The sequence below is a fragment of the Homarus americanus genome, unplaced genomic scaffold (genome assembly GCF_018991925.1).
Source record: "Homarus americanus isolate GMGI-L3 unplaced genomic scaffold, GMGI_Hamer_2.0 scaffold30858, whole genome shotgun sequence".
Lineage (NCBI taxonomy): Eukaryota > Metazoa > Arthropoda > Malacostraca > Decapoda > Nephropidae > Homarus > Homarus americanus.
Genome location: NW_024737697.1, coordinates 2,466,442 through 2,480,122, shown reverse-complemented (window position 1 = coordinate 2,480,122; position 13,681 = coordinate 2,466,442). Strand labels below are relative to the sequence as shown.

General features: G+C 42.7%; 1 protein-coding gene across 1 annotated transcript in view; it reads left to right on the top strand.

Moving 5' to 3' along the window:
* Nucleotides 1-8,298, top strand: part of LOC121873538 (solute carrier family 43 member 3-like) — a 47,984-nt gene extending 39,686 nt beyond the window's left edge. The window contains exon 7 of the mRNA XM_042377168.1: nucleotides 7,999-8,298. The gene's annotated coding sequence lies outside the window, so the exon portion shown is untranslated. The remainder of the gene's footprint in view (nucleotides 1-7,998) is intronic.
* Nucleotides 8,299-13,681: the final 5,383 nt, after the last annotated feature.

The window sequence follows — 13,681 nt, the reverse complement described above, 5'->3', positions numbered from 1 at the left end:
TTATGCACGTCAATCCAGGCCTGACACGACCTGTTGCCAAAGGTGATATGTGCATAGAGTGAACCCAGGGCTGGGGCCATCTGTGAACCATCTGCCATGACGCAGAGGTCCTCGGGAGGCGGTCCTAGATCGCTTGGAGAGAGCCCCAAGCATCGCAAATGCTGGGGACCGATGACTGTAGCATCAGCGCCGGTGTCGGGCAACATCTGGAGACGGGATGACACACTGCGGTAGGTCACAATGACACTGATGTACTGGGGAACTTTGGTCCTGGGACGCGGGGGGGAGCACACATTCCTAATATGGCTCCAGCGTTGTCCAGGGTCGTCGTGCCTCTGATTGGGAGACTGTGGGCGGCCCTCTCTGGTAGAAGGGCGCCGAAGCTTCCGCCGACGCTGTCCCTTGGGTTCGTAGGTAGGGCAACACTTGTCATAGTGGCCCAGACGGCCGCACACATTGCACTGGACGCGTTTGGCTGGGCACCGTACTGTGAGTGACCAGTGGCCCTTACGGTCACAACTGTTGCAGGTAGACTGAGCAGCTGGACATACCTGTGTTCCGTGCTGCTTACCACAGTTGTTGCAAAATGAACCGGGCGTGGACGTGGTGGGCGAAGGCGTAGGAGCAGACTTCTTGTCCTTCTTGTACCGGGAAACAGCGCGTACAGCTGTAGGGGGAGCTCGGATGGCAGAGGTGGCACACCTGGCAGCCTCATAGGAGCGACATATCGTCAACACATCCTGAAGAGAAGAGGAAGAGTCGAGGGAGGTGAGGCGTTGGACAAGTTCCTCGTCCTTAACACCCATCAGGATCACCTGCTTCAACTGGGTCTCCTCGCACTGCTGGTGGTGGCCTAAACATATATCTACCTCTTCCGAGGCTCTCTTAAGACGTACATAAAAAGCGTCAAAAGACTCACCCTCCATCTGTCTGCAGCTAAACAATTCCCTCCTGCGCAGAGCTTCATTCTGCTGTCCTTTGATGTGCCGTTGTAGAACGTCCAGTACCTCCTCTACAGACAGCGAAGAGGTTGGGGGTACCTGCAACGTATGTTCTAAGACACGCTGAACTTCCAAGGACAGGCACATACGCAGCTGGATGAGTTGTTTAGGCTGTGACAAACTCTGGAGATCCACCATTGTAGCATAATCAGCCCACCGCCGCCGCCATTCGCGAAAAGTCTGGAAATTTACATCAGGCTCCAAGATGGGCGGTGTTTGAGCTGCTGCTTTAGGTGGGGCTGGGGGGCGTGAAGGAAGCATGGATGAGGTATCTGAACCATTCAGTACCGAGGCAGTGTTAGAGCCAGGGGCTTGGTTAACAGTGAGGCGAGATATCAAGGCTTCGAACCGTGCACTGTCTTCCATTCTCCGTTGGTGGTCTCGTTCTGCCTCTGCTTGCCTTCTGTGCTCATCCGCCAAACGTCTGTGAGCTTCATCCTCGCGTCTCTCATCTCTCATAAACTTCATTAAGGCAATTATCTCTGGAGATAACGCTGAATGTTGAGGTGAAGGGCTGCGCGATGTTGTGGGAGCTGGGCCGGCCTGGTCATCCATCTCTGGGGGACTATCATCCGCTTGACTCATCCAGGCGCTGGGTCCACGGCTACGTAAGGCATGAGACATAACTACTTTATCTGTGTACTGTGTCTTAAATCAGTGTTGACCGGTCAGCCCGTCGTATCAACAAGATTTCAGACAAAAAAAATTTAATTAAATACACAGATAAGTAGGTTATATATATAAAATATATATAAGAAACCGCGCGGTCAGCAAGTGTTAGTACATGTATGTGTGTGTGTCCCAGGCAGGCAGAGCGTCTCGCCCCAGCTGTGAGGGGGGGTGGAGGCGGCGCTGTGAGGGAGGGGGGTGGAGATAGGAGTAGCTCAGTCGCTCTCTGTAAACGGTCAGAGGAGGGTGCGCTGAGCTCTACACCCCACAAATGCCCAGAACATGCCGTATACCTTGGAAATCCGTTCGAACAAGGTCACACATGAATGGCACGAAACACACAATGCACTAAACACTTCACAGAAAATCACTGTCACTGACACTGCTCAAAGTTGCGAAATTCTTCGAGGGATGACGCGGGGTTGACCCAAGGCGGGGATCCATCAGCCGGCTTTCCACAAACTTGCACTAATCACTCGTAATAATCCAGTAAAACTACGCACTGCGCCATGTTAGATGTTCTGGGTAATAAGTTCTATATACAGGAGAGAACACAAACACCTGTATAGTTTTGTAGGTTCGGTTTACTGGATAAGAGTATGTACACAGAGGTGGATAGCACTGCTCCCTAGCTAAGGTCCTGGTCAACTACCATAGACGACGTATGGCAAGTGATACATTAGCAGCTTCCATACGTCGCCAGGCACATTAATTAAGCGTGTGGGATATGGTAATAACATTGCCATACGCTGCTAGCTAGGCTGAATAAATATAAATGGAGCACATACATAATATACATACATAATACATAATCCAGCATACATAATATACATACAAACATGTCATTAAAAACAGGTGTAGTACCAGAATCCTGGAGGATAGCGAATGTTATACCGATTTTCAAGAAGGGGGATAGATCACTATCCTCTAACTACCGCCCAATCAGTCTAACATCAATAGTAGGCAAATTACTGGAAGCAATCATTTCAAACTCTATTCGAAATCACCTGGAGAAGCACCGATTGATCAATGATTCCCAGCATGGCTTCACAAGCGGACGTTCTTGCCTAACTAATCTATTAACATTCTTTTCATCAGTTTTCGAATCGGTGGACGAGGGGCACAATTATGATGTGGTATATCTTGACTTTAGCAAAGCCTTCGACAGAGTCCCCCACGAAAGACTAATAGAAAGGTAGAAGCTCATGGCATCAGAGGTGACATCCTTAAATGGATTAGGGCGTGGTTACAGGACAGGAAACAGTGAGTAAGCATTAACGGCACAAAATCTGATTGGGGTAACGTCACAAGTGGAGTACCCCAAGGCTCAGTACTTGGACCATTATTATTTATTTTATACATAAACGACATAGATATCGGCGTAGACAGTAACATAAGTAAATTTGATGACGACACTAAAATAGGACGTATAATTAAATCTGACGAGGACTCCGCAAAACTACAGAAAAATCTAAACAAATTTTTCATGTGGTCTGAAATATGGCACATGAAATTTAATGTGGACAAATGTAAAGTACTCAGTATAGGAGATGTATACAGGGAAACCAGATACCAGATGAACAACGATGCCATAGAGAAATCCGACTGCGCAGAGAGATTTAGGAGTAATGATAAGTAGGAACCTTAAGCCAAGTAAACAATGTGTTTTTGCTCGAACAAGGCTACAAAGTACTTGGGTTCATAAGTACAAAGGGAGTGTTAGTTACAAGACTAGCGAGGTCATCCTCTAAACTGTATCTTGCTCTTGTGAGACCACACCCGATTTCATTGTTCAGTTCTGGTCACCGTATACAGAATGGATATAGAATCCTTGAAAGAATTCAGAGGAGAATGACAAGACCAATCCCGGGCATTAGGAACCTTGAGTATATAGGCATGGTGGTTAAAGCATCTTTAATTTGCACTCTGAGAGACGTAGAGCGAGGGGCGACCTGATAGAGGTGTATAAGTGGAAGGCAGGGCTAAACAAAGGGGACATTACAAAGGTACTCAAACTATCCAACCAGGAGCGAACTCGTAACAACGGTTTTAAATTAGACAAATTTAGATTTAGGAGTGAAATAGGTAAACACTGGTTTGGAAACAGAGTAATGGATGAATGGAACAAGTTACCAAATATCATCATTAACTCGAATACCCTGAATTGTTTCAAACATAGGTTGGATGCTCATATGAGCAATAGGGGTTGGGTGTAAACGGGACTGCCCAGTATGGGCCAATAGGCCCGCTGCAGTTTCCTCCATTCTTATGTTCTTATGTGATCCTTCTACCAGTGCTTCTTCCCCTTTCCCAATATTTGTGTTATAATCACCCATTATAATCAGACACTCATTAAACTTAATGGTGTCTTTTGCTTTCTTTAAACCTCCATAAAATATTTCTAAAACCTCAACCTCACTATCATTTGTTGGTGTCTAAATATGTATTATTACCAAGTCCTTGGATTTACCATAATACTTGACTACTGTAACAAAACTCTACTGACAGTGCCCAGTATCACTTTACACTATTGTTCAACTTCTGGTTTATGAGAATACCAACACCTGTCTCATGCTTTTCACCATTTGCATGTATGAAATAAAAACCTTCTCCACTAATGCTATTTGAACCTGTACACCTTTCTTCACTAATCTTAAAATATCCCTCTGCAGTCTTTCCATTTCCCAATAAACATTTGAAAACTTCCCACTGTCACGGGAACATGCATATTTTTTATATTTATGTTTATATATAACAGTATTATCTTCGAGCCAGGCTTTTTACTATTCAGACTATGAGATTTTTCTGATGTTGTTGCACCATACCACTTGGCTCACTGTGCTTAAGAACACATGGTGGGTCAGCGAAGGTGTGGCTAGGTATTTCATCACCCACTAGAAGCCTAGGGAATGGCCGCTTCAGTTGCCAGGTTGCAAGTTTGTGTTATTTCCATTTGTTGTTGCTTGTGTTCTCATTGTTATACCATGTATTTTAGCTCATATTAATTACCTATTGCACTCCCATAGATAGTCCTACCTTCTTTCATTAAGACCATGCCTTGTACAGTAGTATATGTAAGTTAGGTAAATTAAATAATGTTCATCTGGCATGTGCCAATAGGTGGAACTTAATATGTCGCCAGTTTGGTATGACCCAGACTGTCTCATCTGTTCCACACGAGCCTTAATGGAGGACACTGTCCTTGTTCCAGCTCTGGTCTGCAGACATGTCTGTCTTGGCCTCTCTCTCTTCTCTGTATGAGCCATGTGACTAAAATTTGTCCTTCCTGTCCTAGGGAATGTTAGGTGGGAAGTCAGTGGTGCTTATGTTGAACTCCCAATTAGGATTTTTTTTTTTAAGGGGATTAGCCCACCCTGGCACAGGTCGAACGACCCACAATGGAGCCTAGAGGGCGAAAAATAAGGGCAAAGAAATTAAAAATAAAGAAGAAAAAGTTTATACTGTGTTAATCTACACCACTAAGATGCCAGAAAACCAGCTTTTTGAAGTGAGACAGATTGTATAAGTATGGAAATACATAAGAAGGCAGAGCATTCCACAGTTTGGATGTGTGAGGAAAGAAGGTTGTACTATAACGGGTTATTCCAGTGTGACCGACATCCACAGAGAAACGGTGGACACCACGGGCAAGATGTGTGTTACGAGCCTACAGTCTTGCCGGTGGTACACCGGATGCCAAATCCACCGAACATTGCCCGTTAAGAGTACCTGTAAAAGAGAGAGTGAAGCAACATTGCGGGAAAAGAAAGATAAGAAAGATTATCAACTAAAGAAGGAGAGTTAATAAGACGAAATGCCTTTGATTCCCCCCTATCTAACAGTTGGACAGAAGAAGAGCCACCCCAGATATGAGAGCAGTACTCCAAGTTAGGACGAATGAATCCCTTATAATATAAGGGATTCATTCAAGTATATAAGGCTTATATACTTGAAGCAACTGCTCAGGAGTGAAGTAGCTACGGCATCTGTACAGCATTCCCAACTTTAGGAAGGCAGCTTTAGCTATGTTGAGGATGTGTGATTTCCATGACTTACTGGAGGAAATGGTGAGGCCTAGCATATCTATTTCAAAATTTAGCAGAATGATAGCATCCTGAAATGTAATTGGAGTGAGATCATCTAATTTAAAGTGTAATTGGTAAATACTGTGTTTTATTACTATTGAATTTAACCAAGTTTCTGCCTCCCCATTCAGAGGTGCACCTATATTATGTCTTGTGCCTTTTATTTGTAACTATATGTAAATAAGGTTTTCTTAGCCCAGGATTTTATTCTTCAGCCATGACTGAGTACAGGGGAACACCAAATGAGTATTTCATGAAGTCTACCCTACTTAGAGCTAGCCATAGCAGTACAGGTATACCATTGTTGTCCAGTTTTGTGTCTTATGGGGTAAGCTTGAGTGAGACGAGGCAATGTGATGCCACCCCCATGTAATGTTCCCACATTCTGTGTTCCTATTTTGATTGTGTGCTTGTTTCTTCTTAAACTTTCTGAGATTGTGTTTAATGTCCAAGGTTTTGTTTTGCTCGAGCAGTACTTGTTAGCTCTCGGCGCCACACTGCCCTCAAGCATGGGAAGCATAGGAACTTTAGGTGACGATGATCCAACAGGAACAACCAAATATCTTTTATTCTGTATGTCCATGATTTGTCAAGATTTGAAATTAATGAGAATGGATGCCCCAAATCTATCCTCGCCAAAAGACTTATTACTAGGGAGAAGAAAAAGTTGGGAATGAACTATGGGGTGTAGAGGTCACCCATAACGCATTCTGGTAAAGAACCAGCCTATCACCTGTGAAGAAGTAAATCTGGTGTTTAGTGACTATTCACTTCCAACCTCCTCATTTAAAGTTACAAGATGGGTACTTGAAAGTGGCTCATACAATCCCCCTCCATGCAAATCCGAGCACTAGATGGAGTTGTACTGGTACCTGATAGCGGAATATCATATTAAAGGAATAATAAATTATGCCAAATGTATCATCACGGCTTAAGTGTAAGAAAAATATAACCATCACAGTCAACGGAGAGTGTGGCAAACCCATATAACTGGGGGCTGATTCACCCATTATTTCATATATTTAAAAACATGCTATATATTAAGATCATAGCAATTTTTGGTCTTGATTTTATTTGGGGGTCAAGCTGCTGAGCAGCCACGACTGCGTTCCTGAGCGTTTTAATACACTTTAAGTCCTAAGTATTGTAGTGGACTTCTCCCCTACAACTGCTTATCCGCATTCCGATGCTACCGTATCCTAGCAACCAAACGAGCGGCGTCACCAGATGTTACCACCTTCCCTAACAACGAACCAAAGACCGGCGACTTTCTCGGGTTTTCCCAACATGACTCATAGATGACTCACAGCTGCTGGGTATATAAGCTCTGTCTCTCCATTGAGATTCATTCAAAACACCAATAAGAAAGATGAAGCGATCTGGTTGAGCCCAGATTCTTTCTACTCCTACTGTATTTCAGTTTCACCACTTTTCCTTCAACTCCTAATAATCTTCTTTCACCTCTTAACTAAAGACTTCGTATCGTATCGTATCGAGATTCATTCTGGTCTCTCTTCTTGAACACGCAACACCTCCTCCTCCGCCGCTGCCTGGCGGCCCTCGCCTCTCCTCCGCCTGCCTGGCGGTCCTCGCTCCCGCCAGCGCTCCCGCCAGCGAGCATGGCGACCCACCAGCTGTCCTTCTCTGAGCTTCCTCACCAACCAGCTCTCATTCTGGCCATTCTACTTGAACACGCAACACCTCCTCCAGCAAGCTCCACGCTGTCCAGCATTCATTCAACCAGGAGGCCAGCAACAGGCAACACCTTCTCTAACGAAGCTCCTGCACATCTACCTCCTTCAACACGCTACTCACCGAACGTCTCTACTGAGCAGTTCCTCACCACACGGCACCTCCAGCACCAGACTGTCTATCATATAACTTATATTATATAAGAAAACCACCTTAGAGTTTCCATCCATCCTGAGTGCTAGACAACATAATATCACGAATTCCTCCAGTATCATTTAAAATATAGTAAGCTCTTAAAGCTAAACCGATAGAAGCGTTGGTACACGGCATACGTGAGTCGACCAACATTTGTATGTTTTCCATCCTGGGCGACTGCTGTCAGACTTGACAAAGGCACAAAATTCAGTCATAAAAAGATAATTTATTGACCAATAAGTTCCACGACATATCTTCATGTCTACGATATGTCGCAAACATTCATTAGATTTCTAGACGGCTTGTCAAGTCAATCAACATATTCGAAGTGTAAACACACCTTTAATGTGTTACAGGCCATGGGTGTGATGGTGGGAGTACTGATGCTTACACTCGCTCAACCTCTTCATCTGCTCAACAAGTCCTACCTGGCCCGGGCACTGACACCTACCTCCAGATCACCTGAATCTAGTTCACTTATGTAAATACAGTATATCAAAGAAGAATTCATGATTTCACATCAAAAGAAAATTTATAAAAATAAAATTTGTATCTTTTGTTTCTATTCTATAAAAATATTAAGTATATCATCAATTACTGTTAATAAAGATATGGTGTTTTATTCATCAACTTATATAATAAATGGTTTGAACTTTCGATCTTTTTCTGTACACCCAATCCTTTCCCTGGTTCCAGTTGCGTTATTATTCTCAAGTAGGTACTGTACCCATTAGTTACTGTGTTTGTTCGTTCCGTTTGTTGGTTGACTGGGCAAAATCCCAAGCACTTTTTGCACGTGGAATTTGAAATTTGGACACCATACTTTAGTGCTTTAACAAAAACTGTTGTTTTTCATTTATTTTGTTATTATCATGGCATGTGGGGCTGTGTGTATTAAATGCACCACTTCTTATTTTTTCATTTTTTTTTTCCATATATCAAACTTGTATCACCGCAAACTCGCTCTTCAGGGAGTCAATACTCCTAGCAATTTGTATATTCCTGAAAAATCGTTATCATTTCATGATATTTAAATATAAATCATTAAACCAAATAAAAATATTTAAATTTATGATGACTGTATTATGATGTTAGGATACTACATATGGTTAGGCGTTATCATAGGTTGCGCTATGACTACTCAGGAAACCCAACTCGAATGCTTGTTTTACGAGAGATGAGACTAGGTGAGGCGTGACTACGTTATCTAGATTCCATTAGTAAGATATGTGAACCAAGCTAAGGGGCCTCATATGACAGTCCTGTATTGTTCATCGTGTCTCACGCCCACTACAACCACATTTTAGCCAGTAGGCCCCAGACACTGAGTTAGTTTAGATCTCCTGCCCTAAGGGAACGGGGCGCTGCACAGAGTCCCTTTACCGCGACACCGTCCTGAGGACTGTCATTGAAAAAAGACTGTGCCAACCCCAAGTCGCCTTATGTAGGTCTTCTGCCGCGACACCGTTGAAATGACTGTCAGTGACATGAGACTATGTATGCCAAGCTTTAGGCAACAAGAGTGATCCAGGCTGATGGAGTGAACCTAAGTGGTTACATTCCCCAATAAAGTGAATGTATCAGTGGAGGAGTTAAGGCTTTGTTAAACTAACTCTTAGTAGTGTAATCAAATATGGGGTCCTCAGGTTGAAAACGCCCTCTTTACAAAATTATTTTTATTATGGCGTAAATGTGATTCATATCTATTGAAACGATGTTGAATTGATTTTACATAAATTTATACCAAAGCCTGAATTTCTATTTTTCTAAAATATATTTTACTATGTGACATCAAATGGTGTAGTAGAAATAAGTTTAGTTATCCCTATGACCAGGGCCGGATTTACCTACTTGTGGGCCCCAGGCCAAACTTATCAGTGGGCCCCCAAATTTATAGAAATGTTTGCATGTTTCAATAATCAATATATATATATATATATATATATATATATATATATATATATATATATATATATATATATATATATATATATATATATATATATATATATATATATATATATATATATATATATATATATATATATATATATATATATATATATATATATATATATATATATATATGTAACCGGTCGGAATTTGCTGGACTTTAATTTCTCACTTGACTTGGGGTTTATTAAAATTTAATAGATGGTAAAGGCAGTGGAAGTGCCCCTTTGAGAAAAATCCCGAACCAGCACAAGAACACTTAAATCTACTACACAAAATGAACTGTCCGTGACCCGTGGAAGGATAGCGTCTGTGACTGGGATGAATGAGACACACTGTAAAATTTAGACACTTATATTCCCTCCAACACTACAAACACAATCAAATAATGGTACACCAATATGCGCACCTCTTAACTTAAACTTTAAACACTACTCTGGGGAATAAAAGTTATACATGACATAGAAATTATTAGAAACACAGGCAACAATAAATTTGAAGTATTAAGAAATGTTGTTTGCACACATGAACAGGCCTTAAGGGCTTTCACAAAATAATATCAGTCACTTAGGAAATGGTACTAAAAAATAAGAAATTAAATACTCAACAATGAATAGGCCTTAAGGGTTCACCAAAACAATATTCAACCCCAAATTAACCCACCATCGAATGAATGGCTAAAAAGTAACCCAAATTGAATTCCTGTTCCCACTGAAGAACAATTTAAAATTACAAAGAACAACACGTCAGATAACAAACCGAGTCCCATCACCAACCGCACCGGGCAAAGAGATAGCCAACGACCGGCGCAACGAGAACCAGCGCCATGCTCAACAGGCTGCTCGGGACATGTGGTGTTGTGCACCGAGTGGTAAGAACTGATCACCCACTGTGGATGCTGGTCCCGTCGTTTTAGTTGTCGGAAGCACTCGTTCACTCAAGAGATCCTTTGCTACCCCGCTAAACAGTGACAGGCCTACACTGATCGGTCCAATGGCGACAATCGCCACCCTCAATCATCAACGGCAGTCTCAAACGGCAGTCAATCTCTCGCAGTCAACTCCGGTCAACTCCAATCAACTCCAGTCAACTCCAGTCAAGTGGGTTCTGACGGAAACCTTGTTATACTGCAATAGCGCAGCACAGGTGACTAGGCCACGTGACTATTTCTGATGGACGCGCGGAACGTCTTGTCTGTGTGAATGCTCTCCGGGACTGGGCCTAGCCAGCGTCGCGTCTCCCCACGGCGTTAGCTTGGTCCTACGTGATATATTTACCGCCTAACTAATAACTCCTTGGGACACCCGTAACATTATTCAGACTGCTAAACGATCTATAATAATTTCAAATTCAATAATAGTCCCTTAACTTCATGAATCGCATCATTATTAATTCGGTAAATCACATTTAATATCATATAGGCCTAGTTCCGCAATCTCTCGCTACGAGCAGGCAGCGCTCCCTCCCCTCAGATGACCTTGAACGCTCAGTATCACTCATGGCGGGGCATTTGAAATTACTCTGAAATTTCTGGATATCACATATATATATATATATATATATATATATATATATATATATATATATATATATATATATATATATATATATATATATATATATATATATATATATATATATATATATATATGCTGATAACCACAAGGAAAAAGAAAACACGAAGTTCCCAAGCGCTTTCGTGTAATTCACATCTATCAGGGGTGAGTACAAACTAAGTAGAAGTTCAGAACAAGTTATATATATATATATATATATATATATATATATATATATATATATATATATATATATATATATATATATATATATATATATATATATATACAGAGGGGGGTGAGATCAAGTCCACAGAGGTCAAGTATAGGTAATGACCCTACTAATCTTCACAAAAGTAGGGTCATTACCTATGCTTGAGTCTTAATAAATGTAGCATATCTAGGAAGAGTTTTTTACTTTTACCTTTATCCTCTTCGCCACTAATCTGCTCATTAGCCGCTTCGACTGTTGGTCACGTCTCTGTTACGCACTGTTGTTGGCAGATACTACTTTTACTTTTTACTTTTATCCTCTTCACCACTGATCGATTCGATAGCCGCTTGGGCGATCGGCCACGTCTCTGATTACTTTTCCTTTTCTTTTATCCTCTTCACCAAAAGATCGGCTCGCTAGCCGCCCGGGCGATCGGTCACGTCTCTGTCACGCACTGTTGGCAAGTACTGGGCATGCACCGGCTCCTGAATGTATCTGAACCCGCTCCAGTGTTGATCAAATCTTGTCTTGAAAGAGCTCACACTCGGTGCCGTCACAACACTTTCTGGTAGATTGTTCCAAGAGTTTACAACCCTCACTCCGAAAAAGTTTGCCCTCACAGTTTTCTGGACTTGCGGCTTCTTCAATCTTGAGCTGTTACCCCTTGTGGGGCGAGCGTCCGCCAGCTCCAAGTAAGGACACTCAACTGAGTAGTGCCCCCTGAGATGCTTATACACCTCAACTAGGTCACCCCTTGCCCGTCTGTAGTATAAGCTAGGCAAGTTCAAGCGCTCCAATCTCTCAGGGTAGCTGAGGTGCCGAAGTGCAGGCACCAATCTGGTGGCCCTCCTTTGAACATTTTCAACCAACTGACAGTCCCTAGCATATCTCGGGGACCAGACGGGGTGACAGTACCCCAGATGGAAAAGCACTTCACTCTTGAAGATCGTTCCGAGGGACGGACCGTCTAGATATCTGAACGACCTTCTTATAAGACCAATAATTTATTTGCCTGATTTACCTTCTTCTCGCAATGGCCCGAGAACTTCAGCTCATTGTCAACATACACACCTATGTCCTTCTCACATTCAGTCTCAACTAGTGCAATTTCTTCATCCCGTTGGGACATATGATACGCCTCCTTACCGTTGATACGCCCCAGGTGCATCCTCTTACACTTCGTGACATTGAATCTCAGCAGCCATTTCTTCGACCATTCTTGGAGCCCACAGAGGTCCTTCTGCAGCTCTTCACAGTCCGCTTGGTTCTTGATTTTCCGAAATAACTTTGCGTCATCAGCAAACATTTGTATGGAGGAGTGGACAACATCAGGCATGTCATTTATGAAACAAACAAACAACAGAAAGGTCCAATACACTGCCCTGAGGTACCCCACTTGTGACAGGTACGGATGACGATTTCGTGCCATTAATCACCACACACTGCTTGTGGTCATGTAGAAAGTCTTCTATCCACGCTAGGACATTTCCCCGAATTCCGTACCCTTCCAGTTTGATTTGCAGTCTTTCGTGGGGTACACTGTCGAAAACCTTGGCAAAATCTAGGTAAATATTGTCGAGATTTCCACACCGTTCCAGAATATGGGTCCAAATATCCAATGCCTTGAGCAATTGTGTTAAGCAGGAGCGCCCCGGCATAAAACCGTGTTGGCAATCCTTTACAAGGTTGTTTCGTAGTAGATGTTCCATTGCGGCGTTTCTGATAATACTCTCAAGTACTTTACATATTATACTGGTCAGGCTCACCGGTCTATAGTTGTTCGTGGGGTGACGATCGCCTTTCTTGAAGATAGGACTCACATAAGCCACTTTCCATTCACTGGGGACCTTTTGTTCATCCAGGCATTTACAAAACAGGATCTTCAGGGGCTCGGCAAGCTCGTTGCACAACTCTCTTAGCACTCTTGGGTGTACTATGTCAGGGCCGGGATTCTTATGGACATTTAGCCTGGACAGTTTATTTCTAATACACTCTTCTGTGAACACAATGTGGGTCAGTGCTGTGTCGAATCGTCTGTCCTCAAACGCAGGAAGGTTAATTGCATCCTTTCTTGTGAACACCGAGGAAAAGAAGCTGTTCAATGCCTCAGCTTTATCCTGGTCAGAATCTGCATAACTACCATCTTCAAGCCTCAGGTCTGATACTCCTACTCACGTTTTCAGTTTCGACTTTTCATAGCGGTAAAACGCCTTTGGGTTTGACTTGACCTCGCTTGCAACCAGCCTCTGGAACTCCTTTTCAGCCCTTCTACACTCTATCTTTGCTTGGTTTCTGGCACTTGCATACATCATCCTG